Source organism: Chamaea fasciata, unplaced genomic scaffold, assembly GCF_029207755.1.
Source record: "Chamaea fasciata isolate MVZ Bird 193981 ecotype frontalis unplaced genomic scaffold, bChaFas1.0.hap1 SCAF_36, whole genome shotgun sequence".
NCBI classification, from domain to species: domain Eukaryota; kingdom Metazoa; phylum Chordata; class Aves; order Passeriformes; family Sylviidae; genus Chamaea; species Chamaea fasciata.
In genome coordinates this window covers 544,559-568,265 of record NW_027094121.1, presented here as the reverse complement: position 1 = coordinate 568,265, position 23,707 = coordinate 544,559, and the positions used below count along the sequence as shown (strand labels likewise).

Sequence of the window (23,707 nt, the reverse complement as noted above, 5' to 3'; positions counted from 1 at the left end):
AAGTATTGGATCTCTTGGTTCATTTTAGGAGATAATGTCAAATCATTGTGGGGAAGGGTTAATCTAAAGAGTTACTAAACAAAGCAAGGCCTGACACACTTGCATCTATTACAAACAGGAATGACGGCACTGAGTTTGGTGGGTCTGTTTATCAGAAGGTTACTAATAAGGTTGAGACATCAGTCAATCTTGCATGGACTGCTGGCAGTAACAACACACGTTTTGGTATTGCTGGAAAGTACCAAATGGATGAGAAGACTTCCGTTGTGGTAAGAATTTTGTTACAGAAATGAGTATTTCAAGCTCCCCTAAATACTGAAAATTTGTAATGAAGCAGTTGCCTGAACTAGTTACTGAGGAAGTATGGTAGATTGCAAACTGTGGCTTCTGTTGTGGTTCAAATTTAAATTGGGACCTCACACATCGTACTTGTGAACTTATGGAGGAAAAGAAATCTTAAATATAATTTTGTCCATAGTGAAATAGTCTGACTAGTGTGCTTGGAATAGCATGCTACTGTGCTGAAAAATGTCTTTTAAAAGACAATGAAAGTGTCCTTTGAATTCTTAAATCCATAATGTAAAACCATATTATAATTACAATGGTGGAAGTTTACCTGAGCTTACAGCCTTCTCCTAACAGTAAGTTAACCGTTGAAAGTTAGCTGACGTGTGTGTTTTAAGACCAAGAACTGAAGTAGCAAGCATTTATGTTTCAAAACAACAATTAGTTCCAGGACCACTGAACCAAAATTGAAAATGAGAAATACTGTTGTTAAGAGCTCAAAACTTAGTAATGCAAAAAGGGGATTGCATATTCATGTATTTCTTGCTCATTAGAAGAAAAAAGAAAATCACTCCTGAGTGATGTGAACAAGACAGGCTCTGAGGGACTGCAGTAAGTAGCTCTTTAAAAGATATAAAGACATAATAGAGGAGGCAGTGAAAAACAGCATGGCATTCTCTGAAGGCAGAATTTGCACCATTTGCTTAAGCTGAAAACTCCTGAGAAAAGGAAAAGATTGGAACATGCTTCTAAGAGAGGTTGGTCTCCAAGTAGCTCAAGAGTGTTAATGCATAGGCCACCTTCTCAGGGGACTGGGATACTTCTGTATGAATACTTACACAGTTTATAAATCCTGTGATTTTTTTTTTCCTATAGGCTAAAGTGAACAATGCCAGCCTCATTGGAATTGGTTACACTCATGCCCTTCGACCTGGTACGCAGTTCTCACTGGTAGCAGCAAATGGTGTTAAGTACTACACTACGGTTTAATTCACTGTCATCTTAAGAACAGACTAGATGAACAAAGGAGCTAGAAGTCTACGCAGACTCAGAGAACTAAAGGATGTCTATGTATGCAAGTTCCTGTGGCAACTAAGCCACATTAGTGAGGTCAAGGACCTGAGGAAGAGCACTGTACTGGGATGTCAGTGCATGATGGTTCTCGTGACTTGCTTTTGTAGGTGTAAAGCTGACCCTCTCAGGCTTGATTGATGGCAAGAATTTCAGTGCTGGAGGTCACAAAATTGAGCTGGGATTTGAGCTGGAAGCCTAACACAGCTTTAAGTAAAACAACTGGTGGTGCTCTGGAAGATGAAGGAAAAGTGTACCCGGTGCATTTCAGCCTTAATATTACTCAGAAATTTGAAGAAGTGTGAACTTTCTACTCTGCCCAAGAATGACTTTAACCCAATGCTGAAGTCCAGAGTGTGCCAGCACAACAAAGGAAGACACTTGAAGGCATGCATGGAAGTTGTGATGTTTGTGCCACATTTCAGTTTCCTGTATTTTAAATCTGTTCCAAAAAAGCCAAAAGAAAATCCAACCTCTCCCCATTATTGTATTGCATTTTGCATGTCCTATACTTCACAGCCTTTTATAAAAGGAGGTCTCTGTGTTGTAGTGGAAATTTGGGGTTAGAACAGAATGAAATAAATTGGTCACAGTCAGAACACAAGGTTGGTGTGTGTTGACTCTCACCAAGGTTCCATCCAGCTGGGGTTTTTGGTCTTTTTTTCATCTTTTCATGCAACTTTAAGCATGGTTAATAGATAATCTGCAAATGCTTTGTTACACGATACCTGTACACTGAAGATTTCCTTCTTTGGTTTCTAGGCTAACATTCTTACACCTCTCACGTTTTAGAGACCTGCATAGTGAAAGCAGCTTTTTCCATTATAGTGTTATTGAGCGCATCAACAAGAGCAAACCAAAAGTTTACATGTTTTAGATAATTTTGTTCCCATACAGGAAACAAGTATTAGGTAAGTACAACCATTACACTTAAAGAAAAAAAGTGCAAATCAGCAAAGTTAAGCAATTAAGTTCACAGTTCATTAGGAAGGTGACATCTACCAGTGACTGGGTATACCTTGTCCATTGTTCATTAGAAAGCCCAAAATGCAGCAAAACAGCCACAGGCGATGCCCAAGGGAAGACGTATCAGGACAGAGATCTGCTGTCTTAAGGCACAATTAAGAACATTCTCCAAGCAGTTAGAACAGGCATTCCCTAGTGTATCTTTGTGAAAAAGTGTCTGAGAAGTGGATACTAAAAGCTAAGCCATATGTATCACATAAGCAGTTGGTGACAGTAGAAGGCAGTTGATATTCCCTTCTCAGAGGCAGCAGCTTTTCACAGTTGGCTTCCCAAAGCAGCATGGCTTCAGAGGCAACCAGAGTGATTCTACATCTGGGTTTGTTCTGGATTGTTTGTTTCTTCTACCTGAAGCTGCAGCCAGCTCCAGTCTAGAGCCGAAAGAATAAATGAAATTCAACACCAGGCTACAGTTGAGCTTTTTCTAAAATAAAGGTAAAGTGTGCTAAGAGTTATAAAAAATTTACTGGGAACAAGTTGGTCAATTTCATGATGAGCCACGTGACTGCTGTTAAGGAAACAACCTATTTGCACTCTCCAGTATTTTACTCTCTCTTCAATATTCTGCATTGTTAAATTAAGGATCCCTGACACCCGCTCATCCCAAATTTGTGTGCAGTTTTGCAGTAGTTTTGTACAACAGCCAAGTGCTTTGCCCCATCCTTTACTGTTTAGCGCAGCAAGTTCCCAGCATGTGGCTCCCAGTTTTGGCAAGCAGAGTAAGTCAGGCGGCAGATTATGAGGGAACCGGTGCTTCCTATCTCTGTGCATCTCCTACTCTCCCCCTTGGCCATGAGTAAAATGCAGATTTCATTTAGCTGTGTTAGTGGTGGCAAAGTTGCACATTCAGAACTTCGAAGCCAGGCACTTCCTTAGTCCATTTACAGAAGAGTGAATACATTACCAAGAAACTCTGCTCTTGATCCTTCATTGTGTCACGCATCACATTTTCTAGTTGGCTACAAAGTTTCCGAGATTCCAGCAGCAGCTCCTCACTGAAAGGGGCAATTATTACACTATTAATTTCTGTGGCAGTTTAAAGAGATGCTGCCTCTATCATTAAGAAATACTTCTGGCAGATACGCTGCAGAACACTGAAGTTAGTCAGGTCATAGGCTTGTCATTCATACTGCAACTTGAAAAGTTGGTGGCAGCCCCTGATTTACTAAATGGGGGAAAGGAAATGTATTCCAAGATGGATCTGGGTTCTTATTAGGTGGAACCACTGTTGCTAGAGGAAAAGCTGAGAAGCCTATAAACTTAAGGATGGGGCAACAGGCAAAGAAACAAACCAAGGTCTTTCATTCCAAGTGGTAACCCAGTTCATTTAAGCAAGCCGGAACTACGCATGCAGCAGTCTCAATGACACAGCTCAGCTACTGTGACCTTACATGACAATACTTCAACAGTTCTTGCTGGCAGTGTACTTCCAAGTGAGCCCAACCATCTCAGATTAAAGGAAGAAAACCAAAAAACCACTTTTGTTACTGAGGCTGGGGGAAGTGAAGCCATACATGATACCCAATTTTCATATGGAAGATCTGAAAGCCCCAGGAAGTCTTAACTACCAAGTAAACTAAGGCTGCTGACAATGCAAGCTGAACACAAAGTGTAAAATATGAGAAACCCTGTGTGCCATTATTTCACAAAGCAGGAAGACTAGCTTTGTAGTGGTGGCATTAGCAGCCGAAGAACTCCAGACTTTGCCTCACCTTTTTCTTACAGATTCTGATAAATTGAATGTTCCAGAAGGGACTTGCAGCAGCAGTTGACCTGAGCTACCAAGACGGGATGTGTTCATGCTCTCTGGACTGCCAGTAACAGGACCACGCACTTTACTCTGAAGAAAACACAGAATATTCAGAGTGCAATTGTTCCCACTAGTTTTCAGCAGCCGGGAATATGAGACAACCTGGAACTTGGCTTTCATACTGATTCAAAAGAAAGAAAAGAACCATAGGATACACTCAATTTACTATTGTTTCAGTAGCCTGTGCTACAAACCATATTCTCAGGTTAAAGGGGAGTTCTTATTTTACTTACACAAGCAATTTTCAGCAAGTTCCACAGTTCTTTCTGTCGTTTCTCCTGAAGCCTAACAACTGTTTCCTCATCTTCACTCATCAGATTCATCACTTTCTCCACTCTGGGGAACAATTCCAATGCCTTCTGTTTGCAAACTACAGTTTTACTATTAAAAAAATAAAAACTAATCAGATCACACATGGGCCACTGCAGTAGGAGAACAGTTCTGAAGTTAATTATTTTCTGTTAACACTGCAAGATCTCAAGAGCCATATGCAATGAGTTTTAAACCTTCTCTTGCTGGAAGAGAAAATACCTTCTCTCAACTATGAACAAAATGAACAAAGTTCACCTGAGCTGAGCATAAATGACTCAAACTTTTTTTTCAAAGGTCTGGATTGCCTGTAGAAGCAGTCGTACTATTTCCTGGCTGTCACCGCCTGTCCTCTGATCTGGAATGAGAGCCAATATTACACAGAAAGGTCGGTTTATAGGACAGAGTGAGAAGATTCTTAGCGGCTCATTTCCACTACTGCTTTAATCCTGAAACAGCCAAAGTTCAGGATATGCAAGTTTGAGTGGGATGAATTACACTGAATTTTAGCCACCTTCTTCAAAATTTAAAGAACTTGAAAAGGAGAGTTGGGACGGGATCAAAGGAACAGTCGTGTCTTTCATCCTTTCTACCCAGAAAGGTTGGTTGTTGCTTGTGGCAACAGCCTGCTCTGAGAAGAGCTCCAGAGGAGTTTCGAGAGCAGCTCACAAAGCACCAAGAAAGGAAGGCTGGCCTAGTGTGGAACTGACTCCCTGACTTCCCTCTCGAGAAAAGGCAATCCAGGACAGCCCATGTGCTGCTAGGGTCTGGGCAGGCCTAGAAGTCAGCTAGTTTTCTCAATGATCCTTACTACATCTCCAAAGTTACACACAAAGCAAGCTGACCTTGAGCTAAAGCGTCTTTTACCTCTTGGCTTCTCTCTGAATCTTCGGTACAGCTCTCTGGCTTGTTCTTCTCTAGAAGAAAAAAGCAGGATAGAAAAGGATTTCCAAAGAACCAAAACGTGGAACAAATAGTTTGAGAACTCAAATCTTTTCTATACCTGTCTGCCATTTCAGAACAATGACAGATGAGCCAAAAAACATCTTTAGTGTTAAAGTGCTCCCAGTCCCCCACAATTTGGGTGGAAGAAACAGCCCTTTCACTGTCCTCTAGTGAGTAAGCTTAGCCAGAAACACTCCTGCATCTGAAGCTCAAGGTAGTTCAACTCACAAATCCTCCAGTGTTCCTCCTTGTTTACGACCTAGCGGGCTTCTCTGCAGGTCCACGATGTCTGTCTGCAGGGCCATCATCCTCTTCACTACCTGCTCCACATCATCTTCCTGAAAGCAGGGTAGAACATAAGCAACACAACAATCTCATACCTAGAGACACTACCACTCACACTCACACTGGTTCTTCCTTTCTCATTCTTATTTCTAAACAAACCAACAAGATGCAAACAGCAGCCTTGGCCAAAGACAAATGAGTCGTTTCAATTCAAGGAAATTCCAAGAGGTTTCTGGGGCTTCGCCAAGATCTCCCGTTTCCCCCTAAGCCTTACAACAGAACGAGCTTCATGTAGTACTAATAATGGACAAAAATTGTGCCACACAAACCGAGGCAATGTGAAATCTGACATCAGTGCAGATACAAGGGGCTTCTATTTAAGGCAGGGACAATGAAGCTAAAGGGGGAGGAGGGGAGAGATAACAAAAACAAACCTCTTTATGACTAGCAGTTAGATTTAGAAACATACCCTCCCACAAAGTTCCACAGCTTGCTCCATCCCTTTCCAGACAAACAGCAGCTTCTCAGAAGCTAGAGGAATCAAAGAAGAGTGACTGGCTTTCTCAGGTTCACAGAGAAAGAGGCAGGTGTTTTTGTGAGGATAAGAGTCATGAAAAGACCCGTTTTCCAGATGCTATACTCACTAATTCCAAACTCAATCTGCTCTTTATACTTTTCCAGGTCAATTTGGATGCTTGTTTTAAAGAAGTCCAGCTTTGCTTTCAGCTGCTGAGAAAGGGAGGCCATAGAATTCTTCATCTTCCAGAGGGTACTATTGTAACGCAACAGATTCATCCTGCAAGGACAAGAAGGTCCTATTAGCCTCTGAAAGTAGAAATCCACCAGGCTTTCATTTACATCCAAAACAGATACTTGAGACAGCGGTGAGGACAAATGCAGTTGTGCCAAAGGGCTAACTCTCCACTTTTCATGAATTGCATACAGCTCCAATCACGGGCTTCCCCATTCCTACAGGGTCCCATTTCTGTCTTCCCTTCCACCAGCGCACAAAGACAGAGATAAGTATTGTGGAGAAACGGCCACCGTACATGGCTGCTCGCTGCCCCTGCTGAAGCTGATTACAGTCCTCTTTCAGCATCCGCATCGTCTGCCAGATCTGACCCCACACTTTCCGCAACTGGAAAAAGTGGAGATTCTTCTTTGGATCCTGAACTGAAAACAAAGGAGGTGGGAGAAAGGGAAATGGACATATCAGCGTGAAGCAGGAATACTGTGTTATCACAAAACAGACCAAAACACTGCTCCTTTGAGGGGCATGTTACTGCCTGCAAAGCCTAGAGCTGGATAACCCCTGTGCAGCTCCCCTAGCATGTCATAATCAAACACCTCCCTTTTTTAGTTATTCTGATAAACTGAATGAATGACAGTCCATTTTACCGCTTCTTCAGTCCCAATACGCAAAAGCTCCCTCTACTCTTTGTGCACGATACAGACCACAAAACACAGACGCCCCTCTCAACACTGACCCCGGCCCGCCCTTCATATTCATGCCAGAGGAGTCCTTACGGATGCAGCCAACACTTTCTGGATGAGGACGCAAGGCCACCTGAGCCTCAGGAAATTTTCTTGTTATCAAAGAGGAAGAGAAGGTCTGTGTCTGCTGCTGCAGTATCATTCCCCTGCAGAAGACAAAAGACCCAACCAGGTTTTCTTGGGAAGAGCAAGCCTTGGCAACACCACAAACAGAAGAGTCCTCCTCAACCAAACACAGAGCACCAAAGGCAACAGGCTGCCTACGCTACAGTGGCTGTTAGGTCTGTGAGGTTACCATGACAAAAGCATGCCACAACAGCAGGGAGTGCTGTGATCCCAAAGCGAGTGCAGTGACTTCTGATTCACTCAAACTCAAGAAAGGAAATACCGAGACTCACCTTGCCATCAGCTGTATGTTTAGTGACCAACTTCTGAGAAAACAATTCAAGTCCTGCTTCCTGCAGCAGTTCCTGGTCCTGTTCTGGAATTCCTGTATCTGACTGAATCCTGGCCTTCACACTCTGCAGAGTCTCTTCCTCTGTCACAGGGTAGGTGTGCACAGTTCCCGTAACCATGTTCAAAACGTGAAGCAACTACAAGAAGAGTAGCATGGCATGAGAAAGGCTGAAGATACATTGGTCATCTTAGAGCAGAGATTGAGGGACCGAAAAAATGACCACCAAGAAACTCTTCAAAGCACTTGTCAGAATCAAGAAGTCACTTTACAGCTACTTCCTAACATTATGGCAAAGTTCTTGTCCTCCATCAAGTGGAAGAGAGTTAAATATGGCAGTTAAACATGGCAGTTAAATACCTGTAGAATCCTCTATCAGAATATGGAACCAAGCATGCACAGAAGCTCTTCACTACTCCCAACAAGCTCAGGGAGTATTTGTCCTCAAAGAAGCAAGAGGAAAGCACCTGTCACTAACGGTCAGGAGACAGTTCTATGAGTTTCTGCCTCACTCTTCCTCCTAAGTCTAGGATTCAGAGGCTCAGGAAACTGCTCTCTGGAAAACTTTTTAGGCTAATACAGACATATTGCTTACCTTCAAGTTCAAAATGCCATCCAATGCTTTGAAACACCCATTGGGTCCATAGGTAGGATCTGTACCTCTCTGACGTGGGTGCCACATTAACATGAGTTGCGGCCATTTCTCCAGCCTCCCAGACAAAACACTGAGCAACAAAAACCAGGAGATCAGAAAAGGTAAAAGTGCATTTGCAGTAACAATACGGCCTGTTCTGTGTGGGAGGACTGACAAAACTGCCCCCCTCCTTCTCCCTCCAGCACTCCACCTCTCCCCATCACAAACGCAGCGTTTAGAAGGCAGAAACCAAGACTACACAAGTCTGACAAGCGACAGTAGTACTGCCTGTGTCACGCACTCAGTGTATTCACAGATTAACACAGTAAGGCATATAACACAAACTTGGTCCTTTTGCAGAAGAATCAGTTTATCTCAGCACAGCAATTTCTAGTACTCACCTGTTTAGATTGTTGGGGCAGGGCAAACTGCTAGAAAACTTGACTTCTCCGGATAAGTCTTCTGAAACAACAATATCCAGCTCACTCTTCTGACGCACTTTTGCATGCCTAATGTGAGCGAGTACAATGGTGAAAAAATTGCCCGCCTTTCCCAGCCTGCATGCTAGTAGGCTCTTAAAAGCTACTCTTGACATATAATACAGATGCCACTTTGGTTTCTGTTACCTGCCCTGCGGGAGTCAGCCCTTATCCCATAGAGCAAGGATCAGGAATGCTGAACTTGCTCAGGTGAGTCAAGCCCCTGTGAAAGGGGTCACTTTCCAAAAGGGCAAGAAACATAGGGATATTATCCTCAGAAAAAAGGGACCACACTTCTGCTTCCTAAAAACAGGAAAGTCACATCATGCCCACTTACCACCCAGCCACGGTTCACTCACCATTGCACTGGCTGCCAGTTGGGTAGGAATGGTCGGAAGCCTGTAATGGACTCAAAGGCAAGCGTGCCAAAGCTCCAGGAATCCACTGTCACCCTATACTTCTGCTGTTCCAGCAGCTCTGGAGCCTGATACAGTTTACACGCATGAGACAAAGCCAGATGGCTTTGGCCAGAAAGCTCTTAGCTTTCTCTGTCCCTTAACATCTCATTAACATTTGTACAAATAATTAAAGACATTACTGAACGCTGCCTCTCACGTGCTTTAAGACCCTCCTGGAGTGAGTAGCATAGGTTACTGGCACTCCTGCTTTTTTATAACAGATGCAGGTAGCACAAAACCCAGTCTCAGCAAAACCCAGTGTCAGCAAAAAAGCAGTCACCTTTGCTAGCTTCAGCACCACAAATGCACCCCATACCGTGCAAGTACCTAATCCCAGCCCAAAGCTTGGTAACAGTTAATTCTATCCCACTAGAAAGCAGTAGCTGCTCTTCTAGCTGAATTCCTTTCTTACCAAGTACTGCAGAGTCCCAACAAAGGATGTGCACAGGCTCCCCTGATCCAACTCCTTAGCATAACCAAGGTCAATGATTTTGTGTATTAACTGAAACACACAACAGAGAATAAGAATGCCAGACTGAAGTCCTGTTAAAAGCACATCATACAGCAGAAAGAAAAGGTTTGGCTCTTCAAAGCTATGCAGGAAAGGTGCCAGTGAAGAGATAGAAGCAGAAATGGGAGGCTACTGTAGATTTCTAAAACCACAATGAATTTGAAGGTGTTGGAGCACACTTAGCAGTTACGCCTCTAGCTCCTTCCGATCTTTGGTCAATCAGGACAGTCTGCTTCTTTCCTTAATAGTTGAAAGTCAAAATGTCAGGTGTTAACAGACGTCTAATACAACGTCTCACCTCAGCTGCACACAGAATACTATGTGACAGTGACCTGAGACAGGTGTTATCCTGGGCTGAGTGCTCTTGCAGAGGGACCATGTAACTGCATGAAGCACATGCAGGTTCCTTGTAAGTTTACTTGTCTGTGCAGGTAGAGACGACTGCTTCCTGCTTACCCTTTGCTCTCCTTGCTGCAGCACAATGTTCTCTGGCTTCAAGTCTCTATGGATGATCCTGTTCTCATGAAGGTATCTGAGAGCAGAAGCTGAGACAGAAAAAGCCAGTTGTTAGAGCTAAGTAACAGTACCTAGCATGAGCTCAGTAAGTTCTTTACCGAGCTTCCCAGGAAGAAATTCTAAGCAGGCAGCTCAACTCAGATCTAAGTAGTTTCACTGAACAAAGCTTTCTTTGAAAGTGTCTTAGCTACCGGAATCTTGTTTCTAACAGTTTTAAGAACTTCAAGCCTTCTCTGCAGATAACAACAAAGATCACCAGTGATACCAACAATTAGCAAGTTAAAACATTGCCACTGTGGGATTCAGAACACAAGCCTGCATAGCTGTAATAATGAGCCACAGCTGCGGGGAGTAAGGATACTATAACACAGGGTTACAGCAGAAACCAACTGACTGGACAGCGGTTCAGATCATTCACTTCGGCTTTGGGAACGCTGCTGATTTAGCTCAGATGCAATTGAAGTTAATGTCTACTTGGGAATCGCTTGTACCACTTTTTTTTTTAAAAGGCTCACTATGCAGTGTTTCCTAAGAGGTGAAAAATGACTTGAAAGTATATAAAAAGTGTACTGTGAAATCTATGGACCAATACAAGTCACTGAGAGATGCTCCGAATTTTAAGGATTTTATCGTCAAGATGTGACCTAAAGATAAAGCATGGAGTAATTAAGGTCCTCGGAAGATGTTCTTGTGAATCTTTTCAGTCTGACTTGCAACTTAAGTCCCTTCTTTTTGCAGCCTAATGATGAGAAATCACATCCTAAATTATCCTGCTGTACTTCTGGTTCTGCTTCAGAAACTGGACTATTTATACCTTTTGCTTTGAACAAATTTTAAAACAAACAAACAAACAAACAGACAAATAAAAAAGCCCCAATGACAAAACTACTAAAAACCCAGAGTCTTTCTCCATATTAGCCCTGAATCCAAATTTATGACTCATCTATCATACTCCAGTTTCACCAGCTGTTATCCAGCTGCCTTCTTTGGCTTTATATAAACAGAGTCTGAGCTCATGATTTCCGGAAGTAGTAGTTTTTTCAAATAATTGAGTTAGCTTTCTGCATATAACATAGATGATAAAAAGGTGATAGTGTGGGCAACGCTGCCTGAATATTATTTCAAGTATTTGGAACTTCAGGGCAATCCTAGAGACTGGAAATTAAAATCTATCTTCTTGCCTGTATCTTGTGCCTGCTACTTTATCTTGCTCCCAGCTCTTGGTTTGTATAGGAGGTATTATATTTTAAAAGGAAGAGAGAAAATGGACTTGTGGTGCAGGACTTGTTCAAAGCAGGCAGGGTCCACCACACCTACATTACACCTTACAATCTTCCACTAGGGATCAATGAAGGTTCTCTCCCAAGAGTACTGATAGACGAGTCAGACTATGTAAAACGATTTGGAGAAAGCAGAAACTCTTCTTGGTGGATTGAAGAGGGCTTTGAAGTGTAAAGCTGCTGAAGAGATTAGAGGGAATAATGTATAGTTGTGACTGCATAGAAGTGACATACAGAAAGATGCTGCAACAAATAAATGAGACTATCAGAAAAAAGCTAGCCTGCCAGACCATTGCCACAACTCTGCCTTTTTAGCAAAAGCGTATGATACTAGTAAAAACTAAAGGCTTAGTTGGGAAGGATCGGTAGAAATATTGAAAATAAGTCCTCACCTATCATCAAGCAAAGTCATTTTGCCTACACATTCTCTACACAAGAGAGAATCTTCACTCTCACCCAAAGTAGCAGTCTACAAGAAATGCAGATCCTCTTAAACCACTGTTAACACAAATTGACCCTTCAGCAGACCCTCTGCAAGAGATCTCTTAAGTAGGTGTCAGTAATCAGAATCTCAATTAACACATTTAAATCACCATTACACTGCATCATCAGGTAAGCCCATCTCTCTAATAGTGCACATGGTACTACTCTTGGCATCCTACAATTTAGGGAAAAAGTACTTGGAATTTACTTCTGTATTATTCCCCAGGAAGCACTCTCTCAGTTTCCTCCAGATGTAAATGAGTGTGCTTTAGCTTACAAGTTTCTAAGTTTATCAAGTAAAAGCACATCTGGATCCAGCCTGGCAGTTTCCCTAGGAAGACCAGGACAGTTAGACCAGACAGCTGAGAAGTGATGGGTTGAAAAAATGTATAAAAAGAATTCTCATCATTTAAAACTTTCATTTAAAGTTACACCTTGAACTGCATTCACACTGTAAACTTCCTTTGTTCAACATCCTATTTTTTGTCTCTACAAATAATTTGATATTTAGAGCTGATGTGAAAAACACTCCGAATGGAAGGCAAGCTCCCATGTCTCCTTGTGCTGGTAGGAGCAATCATGACTGCCCAGTGCCAGGTAAGAGGCTAATGCATCAAATAATTCTCTTGCCATCTTCCTGTATTTTCAGCAGCATTTCTTTGCCATTGGCTGCAGCTGTCTGCATCAGACAGAATGAGAATCTGCTTAGCTCACTACAAATCAGAGGAAGAAAAATGTTACAAAGTAGTCTATCATTGTGGATGTGTTATGTGTTATCCTGGCTCGTTTTCATTTCAAGACTTGCAAGTAAACAAGTCTTCTCCGAGTATTCTTGGTGTATCTGTTCACTGTCACCTTTCACTGTTAATAAGAACTCCATTGTAACCAGCCTTCCGTTTTCTATGGTCATCATCTTCATCACTATTCTCACTTAAAACTGCACGTCAGTGGTTCCCTTGTCCCCTCACTTTAAGCCTCACACCACACACAGCTTGAGTAAATGCTACACAATTCCAGAACGTTTACTCCCTTTCTCAAAAAATTGCTATCCCACCTTTCCTCCTTCTTATCTTCTTTCTCTTGTGGCCTAATCAAAGAAGCTTTCTAAATCGGTTTCCTCCATTAAACTTTATCCAAAATATTTCATTTAACTGGCTGCAAGAGACATATCTCTTAAAGATAATCAAGCTACAAAGTCTCATGGGGAAACTGCATGTCAGTGAGCAAAAGTAACTGCTTGTTGACTGTACCTACCTTGGAAATTATTTGCTTGAACCTCCTTCAAATAGCAGAAAGCTGGCAAGCTTTAGTTAGCATTTGCAACGCCCCAAGAACACATAATGACTTCACACACAATGTGAGTACGGCATATCCCAGATTCACCTCACTCAGATGACAAGCAATCACCTGGTAATCTGTGGAACAAAATGATTTACAATTCTTAGGAACCCATACTGAGGTACTAGAGGCACATTTCACTGTATTGTCTGACAAGAGGGCAGACAATTCCTCAGAGCTCCTGATTTACATGCCCTTAAGAAAAGGACTGACTCTTTGAAGGTACTTGTTCTCTCATCTTTTTTAAGAGAGCAGTTACTCACAGAATTAACCTTCTTTGCTTGCAGGGCTTACACATGCGTTTCAAACGAGGAGCCAGATCTAGAGGTAAGCCAGGCTAACTAAAACCATGTTAGCTGGAGCATTATGAACATGGGAGGGGAAAGCAAATCATGCTGAAGAAACAGAGCCTGACAGCTTTTTGTCATGGTTATGTGGATGAGAGATTCAGAAGGCAAAATACCAGCGCATTAATACCATCCACAACAAAGTTTTCCCCTCCCTCTGCTCTTCCTGAAAGAAAGAGAGACGAGTCAATAGTGGAACAGTACATTTGGCAGCACAGCAGCGAGAGAGATGGGACCGTTGTGGTCGGAGAAGGAAAAAGGGCAACCCATTAGAAAGATGCTCCCATCACAGATGCTTTTCTCCTGGAAATAGAAGGGAGTCCTTTTGCTCAGCCAGGTCTTTTCCCTGAACTAAAAGAGGATTTCCTTTCTCCGATTACAGCCATTTGCACAGATAATTCATCTGCAGAAATTTACCAATACAGGGGGACCTGGCTGAGGCTTTCAGGGAGCAGAATCGAATACTGTGGGTGTGACAGTGGTCGGAGTCACTGCCACACTCTGCCTGTCAGAGGTAAGTATGACAAAGAAAAAGGAAATGGTGAGAGCTTGTCCATCTAATCATCCACTGTCAGGGCCAGAGTTACTGCACAGAAAATTTGTCTGGGAATAGAAGAGGATAGAAAAGAAAATACCAGTATACACTGTCATGGGCGGGACTAAGTGGGAGTGGGCATGGAGCTGAGAAAGTCTGACAGAATATGTGGAGAGAATGAAACAGAGAAAAAAATTGAAGCGCTACACAAAAAGGCTGTAAGCACATGGCAATAACAGGTGGGTAGGGAAAAACAGAACAGGCTAAAAGAGACTGACAGGAAAATGAAAGGTGTGTATACATTTCCAGCTTCTTGCTTCTGTGAAATCTTAACAGTATTTCCTGGCTTTGGCTTATTCCACAGCCTGCACCAGAAATAAATGCTACAATGGGGGCCAGTGTTCACAGGCATATTATTCCCCACAGCTCTTCATCTGCCAGTGCCACCAAGGTTTCTCAGGGAAGCGGTGTGAAATAGGTGAGTATACCGCATCAACTGCTGTGAACAATGCTATTGGGGTTAGCTGTGCAGTACACAAGGATGAGATACCCAGAAGCTCCTGCTGTAGGCTAGGCTCTCTAGTAAGTTGTCTTTTTTTATTCTAAAGCTAATACTACAAAGAACTTTTAAGCACATCTTGGTTGTTCTAGGTGTCTCTTAATAAAACTCTAAATTTTGTAACTGAAGACCTTCATATACACTTACAGACTGCCTGACAGGGCATTTTCACTGACTTACTAGACAAGACATTTGAGAGCCAAGTTTAAACAGAGCAGAGACTGGGGAAACTGTCAGGGAAAAGAATTGGTATGCTGTCCTTAGATTTTCACATCTTACCTTTTTTTCAGATACTGAAGTTAAATGCTACAAAGACACTGGAGTAACATATAGGGGTATCTGGAGCACGGCAGAGAGTGGAACTGAATGTTTAAATTGGAATAGCAATGGCCTGGTGGACTGGTTCTCTCCACAAACAGAGAAGCTTCTGCAGCACGGAAAGTGCTTCTCTTAGCCTGGGAAGCGAGAAAGCGCCTGTTCTCTGCGCCAAGTGCAGTCAGCGGTTCAACGCTGCAGGCAGGCTGAGAACAGTGCTAGGTGCCGTTTCTGAGCTCTCCACAAGCAGAGAAGCTTCTGCGGCACGGAAAGTGCGTCTCCTAGCCTGGGAAGCGAGAAAGCGCCTGTTCGCCGCGACTAGTAACTAATAACTAGGACTAGTTCCATTGACGCATGCCACACGAGTTTCTTCACCTTACATAGCTTTCATTTCTACTTATGAATGCAATTGACTTTCCCTGCTGTTACTAGTTTTCCTCAGATTTTTAGTCCAGAGGGACTTTTATCCAAAAGGTCCAGGGACAAATAAGCACCAGAGTTTAACTTAACTGTGTTTTCATTCATTTCCACTGTGCTTAAAATTCAAGACTTAAATAAAACTGAAAACACTCCTTCTGCAGTATCCTATACGTAGAATTTGAAAGTTTAAGTAAACTTTAGCATTCCAAGTAACAAGAATTTCCTGTGATCCCCATTTTAATGATGGAGAAGTGAAGCCTCCTCACAATTTCACAGGAGAGCTGGCAAAACCAGGAATGGGTGTCATAATTTCGATCTTTAACCACAGGCATATATTATTTGCTAGATAATATTTTTCTTACGTTGTCTCTGAATTCTGCACATCGTACCGCTCAATGCTGTTCTGATTAGTAAGACGAGCTGCTTTTCAACCTACTTTGTAACTCTATTTGCCTGAGCTCCCTCCTCTTACTGCATTCTTATGGTGCAAATGGTGTAAGTCGTTAACTTTCTATTACTGTATTCTGTCTCAGTTGTGCTTTTGATGATTACTTGCATCGTGCACTGGGAACGTGTGGGCACGAGGAACTGTGTGGTCTCCGTACTATGGCTGCCTCTGCTTACTGACATCTCTTGACAGACAGTTTTTCTGGCTGGAAGCTTTGATTCTCAAATAATATGCTAATAGTTAATTATGCTGTCTTCTGATTGTGATGGAACGTGAACAACTGTATTAATAACTAAAATGGGCTTTTTCTTCTCCATGTGTAGTGGTTTGGAAGCAAAACAAATGAGAGGCTCCAAGTCAGAGATACAATTTAATAGGAAAAAAAAAAGGAAAGAAAGTAAACTAAAATAGATGCAATAATACAAAAGACCACTGACAGAGTCAGAATACAACCTGAGCGGAGTGATGGAAGCAGTCCAGATGAGGTGGTCTTACTGAAGCAGTGATCCTGTAGAAAGGTCTGGTAGCTCGGGTCCTCTGGGAATCCAGTGGGTAAGCGCCCCTCTGGTGTTCAGAGTCTCAGCTGATATCCAGGTTGGAATGTTTGGTTTCTCCCTCTGGGTGGAGCATCTCACAATGGGATGGTGAGTCACGTGATAAGGCCTGATGGGCCCATTAACAGGAGGTAGTCCAGGAGGGGGTTATCTGTGAGCTGTGTAGCAAAGGTGCTGATGGGCCCATTAACAGAAGATAAGCCAGAGTGGAGGAGGCAGGGAGCACTGCCTCACCTGGTTTCAGCAGTTCATGAAGATGGTGATAAAATATACTTCAACGCAGGACAAATTTTTAAAGCCCCAAAATCCCCAAAATTCACCCCAAAAATTCTACCCAAAATCCCCAAAATTCACCCCAAAATTCCCACTAAAATTGGGATTTTCAGAGCCCCAAAATCCCCCCAAAAAACCCCAAAATTCCCACCCCAAATCCCCCCAAAAAACCTCAAAATTCCCACTAAAAATTGGAACTTTTAGAGCCCCCAAATCCCCCAAAATTCACCCAAAATGCCCCAAAAATGACCCCAAAAATTCCCATTAAAAATCGGGATTTCAGAGCCCCAAAGTCCCAGGAAATGACCCCAAAATTCCGACTGAAAAAATGGGATTTTTAGAAGCCCCAAAATCTCCCAAGTTCACCCCAAAATTCCCACCCCAAATTCCCCCAAAACCCCCTAAAATTCCCACTAAAATTGGGATTTTTAGAGCCTCAAAAATCCCAAAAATTCACCCAAAAATTGGAATTTTTAAAATCCCAAAACCCCCAAAATTCCCCCCCAAAAACTGGAATTTTTAGAGCCCCAAAAATCCCCAAAATTCACCCCAGAATTTCCACCCAAAATCCCAGAACATGACCCCAAAATCCCGACTGAAAACTGAGATTTTTTAAGCTTCAAAATCCCCTAAATTCACCCCAAAATTCCCACCTAAAATCCCTCAAAAAACCCCAAAATTCCCACTAAAAATTGGGATTTTTAGTTCCCCAAAATCCAAAAAAATTCACCCCAAAATTTCCCCCCAAAATGCCAAAAATCACCCCAAAATTCCCACTAAAAATAGGAACTTTTAGAGCCCCACAATCCCCCAAAATTCACCCAAAATGCCCCTAAAATGACCCCCAAAATTCCCACTAAAAATCGGGATTTCAGAGCCCCAAAATCCCAGAACATGACCCCAAAATCCCGACTGAAAACTGAGATTTTTTTAAGCCCCAAAATCCCCCAAATTCACCCCAAAATTCCCACCCAAAATCCCCCAAAATTCTCACTAAAATTGAAATTTTTAGAGCCCAAAAATCCCCAAAATTCACCCCAAAATTTCCTGCTGAAAGTGGGAATTTTTAAAGTCCCAAAATCCCCTAAATTCATTTCAAAATTCCCACTAAAAATTGGAACTTTTAGAGCCACAAAATCCCCCAAAATTCACCCAAAATGCCTCAAAAATTACCCCAAAAATTCCCATTAAAAATCGGGATTTCAGAGCCCCAAAATCCCAAAAAATGACCCCAAAATTCTGATTGAAAAATGGGATTTTTGAAGCCCCAAAATTACCCAAATTCACCCCATAATTCCCACCCAAAATCCCCCAAAATTCCCACTAAAATTGAGATTTTTGGAGCCCCCAAATCCCCAAAAATGACCCCAAAATTCCCACTAAAAATTGGAATTTTTAGTTCCCCAAAATCCCCAAAATTCACCCAAAATTTGGAATTTTTGAAGTCCCAAAACCCCCAAAATTCACCCCAAAATTCCCACTAAAAATTTGGCTTTTTAAAGCCCCAAAATCCCCCGAATTCACCCAAAATTCCGACTGAAAATTGGGATTTTTGATGCCCCAAAATCCCCAAAATTCTCCCCAAAAATCCCAAAAAACCCCCAAACCCCCTCCCAGAACAAACCAGTAAAGAAAAACCCCAAACCAGTATAAACCAGTACAAACCAGTCACCCCAAATCCCTTCCCAGTTCATCCCACTTCATCTCAGTGACCCCTAAACCCCCTCCCAGTACAAACCAGTAAGGAAAACCCCCAAACCAGTATAACCCAGTACAAACCAGTATAAACCAGTAACTTCCAGTATCCCCCAGCGCCGGGCCCTGGCCCTGAGCCGCTCCCTGGAGGCCGCTGAGCGTCAAGAGATCCCAGTTCAAACCAGTACGGACAGGTGAGGGCACTGTGACGGGGACTGGGGGGCATTGGTTTATACTGGGATGAACTGGGAGTGGGTTTGGGGGTCACTGGTTTATACTGGGATGAACTAGGAGTGGGTTTGGGGTCACTGGTTTATACTGGGATGAACTGGGAGTGGGTTTGGGGTCACTGGTTTATACTGGGATGAACTGGGAGTGGGTTTGGGGTCACTGGTTTATACTGGGATGGACTGGGAGTGGGCTTGGGGTCACTGGTTTATACTAGGATGAACTGGGAGTGGGTTTGGGGGGTTACTGGTTTATACTGGTTTAAACTGGTTTTGGGATTTCTGGGCGTGGTGTTACCTTTGCCCCTCCCCCCACAGGTGAACCGACCACGCCCCTCGTCAGGCCACACCCCCTTCCCTTATATGGAGCGACAAGGGCGGGACAAACTGGGCGGGGCCTGGGGGTTACTGGGCTGTACTGGGAGGGAGTGGGAGGGGCCAACGCGGCTCTGACCCCGCCTACCTCGCCGATATGCAAATTTATGTAAATGAGAGCACAAATAAACGCGAATGACGTCACTGACCACGGGGACTGGGAGTTACTGGTTTGTACTGGGAGGGGCCTGGGCGTGGCTCAGACCCCGCCCACCTCACTGTCGTGCCAGCCTTATGTAAATTTATGCAAATGAGAGGTGAAATAAACGCGGGTGACTTCATTTGTACGCCGAGGAGCAAAGCGGCGCCGGGGGAATGATGGGATACACCGAGGCACAGAGCGCCGCAGGGCATGACGGGATACACCGAGGCGCAGAGCGGCGCTGCGGGGCATGACGGGATACACCGAGGCGCAAAGCGGCGCCGTGGGGCATGACGGGATACACCGAGGCACAAAGCAGCGTGGGGCATGATGGGATACACCGAGGCGCAAAGTGGCGCGGGGCATGACGGGATACACCGAGGCGCAAGGCGGCGCGGGGCATGACGGGATACACCGAGGCGCAAAGTGGCACTGCAGGGCATGACGGGATACACCGAGGCGCAAAGCGGCACCGCGGGGCATGACGGGATACACCGAGGCGCAAAGCGCCGCCGCAGGGCATGACGGGATACACCGAGGTGCAAAGCGGCACCGCAGCGCATGACGGGATACACCGAGGCGCAACGCAGAGCGGGGCACGATGGGATACACCGAGGCGCAGATCGGCGCCGCAGGGCACGACGGGATACACCGAGGCGCAAAGCGGCGCCGCAGCGCATTATGGGATACACCGTGGCGCAAAGCGGCGTGGGGCATGACGGGATACACCGAGGCCCCAAATGACCCCAAAATTGTCCCGAATTTCCCCCCCAAAAAATCCGCCCCAAATTTCCCCCCCAAAAATCCCCAAAATTCCCCTCAAATTTCCCCAAAATGTAAAAAAATTCCCAAAATTTCCTCAAAAGTCCCAAATAATCCCCAAATTTTACCAAAATCCCCCCAAAATTTCTTCAAAAATCCCCCAAAATTCTTCAAAATTCCACAAATATCTGCCCCAAAATTGTCCCCAAATCCCCCCAAAATCGACCAAAATTGTCCCGAAATTCCCCCCAAAAACAGCCCACAAAAATTCCCAAAATTTCCTCAAAAATTCCCCAAATTTTACCAAAATCCAAAAAAATTTCCCAAAATTTTGTCAAAAATCCCCCCAAATTCCCCAAAATTATCAAAATTTTTTCAAAAATCCTCCAAATTCTCCCAAATTTCACCAAAATCTAAAAAAAATCCCAAAATTTCTGCAAAAATCACAAAAATCCCCAAAAATTCCCAAAATTTCCCCCCCCAAATCACCCAAAATTTCCCCCGATATGACCCAAAATGGTCCAAAAATTCCCAGGATTTCACCATTCCTTCTTTGAATTCCTCCGAATCCCCCGGATTTCCCCCTAAAATTCCCAAATTATCCCAAAATTCCCCCAAATAACCCCGAAATTTCCAGAAAAAAACCCCAAATTTTCCCCCAAAAGTCCCAAATTTTTTCCCAAATTCCTCCCAAAATCCCCCAAAATTTCCCCCCAAATCCCCTGAATTTTCCCAAAATCCCCAAAATTCCCCCAATTTTTTCCAAATTACCCAAATTTTCCCCCAAATTCTCCCGAATTTCTCAAAAAATTCCCCCAAATTTGCCCCAAAATGACCCCAAATCATCAAAATTCTCCCAAAATTCCTTCAAAACTCTCCAAAATTTCCCCAAATTTTCCCAAAATCCGCCAAATTCTCTCCCTGCAGAGCGCCCACTGGTGGCCCTCGAGGTTGGAAAGTTTTGGGGGAAAAAACCCGAAATTTGGGGTGAAAATTTGAGAATTTGGGGGAAATTTGGGATTTTTGGGGTCGTTTTTAGGGGAATTCTGGGGGGAAAATGGAGGATTTGGAAAATCTGGGAGAATTTTGGGGAAATTTTGGGAGATTTGGGGTGAAAATTGGGAATTTGGGGATTTTGGGGGGAATTTTTAGGTGATTTTGGGGGAAAATCGGGAAAATTTTGGGATTTTTTGATGGTTTGGGGTCGTTTTTAAGGGGATTTTTGGGGAAAATTTGGGGGAAAGCCCCCAAAATTTGGGAAAATTGGGAAAAAAAATGGGAACATTTGGGGGGATTTGAAAGATTTGGGAATTTTTGTGGAAAAATTTGGGGAATTTTGGGGGAATTTTTTGAGGATTCTGTGGGAAACTTTCAGAATATTATAAAAAATTGGGAAAAATTGAGAAAAATGGGGAAAAATTGGGAAAAAATTGGGAAAAATGGGAAAAAATTGGGAAAAATGGGGAAAAATTGGGAAAAAATTGGGAAAAAATTGGGAAAAATGGGGGAAAATGGGGGAAAATTTTGGGATTTTTTTCGAGGAAAAAAATTGGAATTTTTTGGGGGGGAAATTTGGAGTTTTTGGGAAATTTGGGGATTTTTGTGGGAATTTTGAGGGATCCCCGCTCTGCCCCATAGATCCCGAATCCCAAACCCCGCCCCACAGATCCCATCCCCGCCCCACAGATGGCTCCTGCCCCACAGATTGTCCCGCCGCCGTCTCTGCCCCACAGGAGCCGCTGGAGCCGCCCCACAGGATCCGGCGCCCCCCGAGTGACCTCCTGAGCAACCCCTGCCACGGTGAGCCCCACGGCTGAGCCCTGACCCACGGATCTGTGACCCACGGCTGAGCCCTGACCCACAGAGCCCGGACCCACAGAGCCCTGACCCACGGATCTCTGACCCACGGCTGAGCCCGGACCCACAGAGCCCTGACCCATAGAACTGTGACCCACGGCTGTGCCCTGACCCACAGAGCCCTGACCCACGGCTGAGCCCTGACCCACAGAGCCCTGACCCACGGCTGAGCCCTGACCCACAGAGCCCTGACCCACAGAGCCCTGACCCACAGAGCCCGGACCCACAGAGCCCTGACCCACGGATCTGTGACCCACGGCTGAGCCTGGACCCAAAGAGCCCTGACCCACAGAGCTCTGATCCACAGATCCGTGACCCACGGCTGAGCCCTGACCCACAGATCCCTGCCCCACAGATCCCTGCCCCACAGATCCCTGCCCTGCCAGGGGCCGGGGCTCAGGCCTTGGCCTTTTGGATTCATGGAACACATCCAGGTTTGCTCAGCACCAGAGACACCTTTGCCTTGTCTGTCCCCACCTGTCATCAGTGCCTGCAGTGATGGAACCTGGGGACACTTTCTCCATTGGGTCTCTCTGTGTTTCTCATTAAAACTGCAAAAAACTTCAGTGTTTTAATTTACCTTTGAGTTCTTGAGAAGTTTTTGGAACACTCTTTCAGGGACAGAGTTGAATGGAAACACCAAATCCACGGGAGGGTCATTCAAGTCCTTGTGCTGTTTCTGTGCTGCTGAGCTGGGCCGGGCTCCTGGCACAGAGGCAGCTCCTGGCAACAAAGGAAACTTTTAGAAAGACATTTCTCCTGAGGAGAAATCCTCCTTCAGATGGGTCACCTGTATTATTTGAAATGTAGACTCAGAGTGAAAGTTTACAGTGGCATAACAACCTTTTCTGTTCCTTTCTCATTAATTGTTAACCCTCTCCTTTTTGTTTGTTTTGGTTAATTTTGCTTTTAACAGTAGAGAACATCATTCTTACATGGAATAGTAGGTTTTGCACTTAGGCTAATTGATATCTACGCCTACAGAACCCATACCTATGGAATATTAAGTTTTAAATACAATACGTATGTTTCATGAGTAAATAAACACGTTGAAGTGAACAAGTGTCCCCCAGCCCCTCCAGGATCCCCAACTGTTCCCTCAGCGCCCATTCGCCCGCCCCCAAAGCGTCCCCGGATCCCTTGAACGCTCCGACCCCACAGATTCCCCTTAGAGCGACTTCAGGGAATTCATCTCCAATCATCCCCCCTGGCCTCGGAGCCCCTCGTAACACGGTTCTGCGCCTAAAAACTCCTGCCCCGCCCCGCGCCCTAGAGAGCTCGGTTACAGCTCCCCAAGCTCCCCGCAAGTGCTCCCGAGCCGTACACGTTCCCCCCGAGGACCTCAAATCGCGGCTCGGACACAAAAGTGTCCCCAAAGCGCCTTCCCGGAGCCCCAGACGCCCCGTTCGAGCCACTTCCGGGACTACAGCTCCCAGCATGCTCCGCGGCGCACTTGGAGCGCTACTCCAGCCGTGACTCCATCTCCCATCATGCCCCGCGCCCCGCCGACAGCCATTGGAGCTGCGCCTCCACCTCCCGTGATGCTCCGCGGCGCCGTTCAACCCTGTTCTACCCGCGCCTACAACTCCCATCATCCCCCGCGCCCCAGAGAGTCCCCTCAGAGCCCCCCAGGTGCCCGCCCGGACCCCGAAGGGCCCCGGATTCCCCTCCCTGACCTCCAAGTGCCCCCCTGGACCCCGAATTGTCCGACAGAATCCCTAAGTGCCCCTCCAAGTGTCCACCCGCTTCCCAAATGTGTCCTCCAGACCCTCAAGTTCTCTCCAAATTCCCTGCCCCAAATGTGCCCCAGAAATGGCTCCATG

General features: G+C 44.6%; 2 long non-coding RNA genes across 3 annotated transcripts; both read right to left on the bottom strand.

Annotated features, from left to right (window-relative positions):
• Positions 1-2,174: 2,174 nt before the first annotated feature.
• Positions 2,175-4,937, bottom strand: LOC136303532 (uncharacterized). 2 transcript variants are annotated; one of them, XR_010724240.1, is made up of 4 exons: positions 4,757-4,937; positions 4,423-4,570; positions 4,092-4,219; positions 2,175-3,374 (listed from the first exon to the last, which is right to left on the bottom strand). It is a non-coding gene; the product is annotated as an uncharacterized lncRNA (long non-coding RNA). The 2 variants fall into 2 exon arrangements; XR_010724241.1 differs by lacking the exon at positions 4,757-4,937 and having other exon boundaries at positions 4,423-4,662.
• Positions 4,938-16,647: 11,710 nt separating this feature from the next.
• On the bottom strand, positions 16,648-23,302 carry LOC136303537 (uncharacterized). Its single transcript, XR_010724246.1, has 3 exons — positions 23,226-23,302; positions 22,465-22,607; positions 16,648-16,787 (listed from the first exon to the last, which is right to left on the bottom strand). It is a non-coding gene; the product is annotated as an uncharacterized lncRNA (long non-coding RNA).
• Between the last annotated feature and the right edge of the window lie 405 nt (positions 23,303-23,707).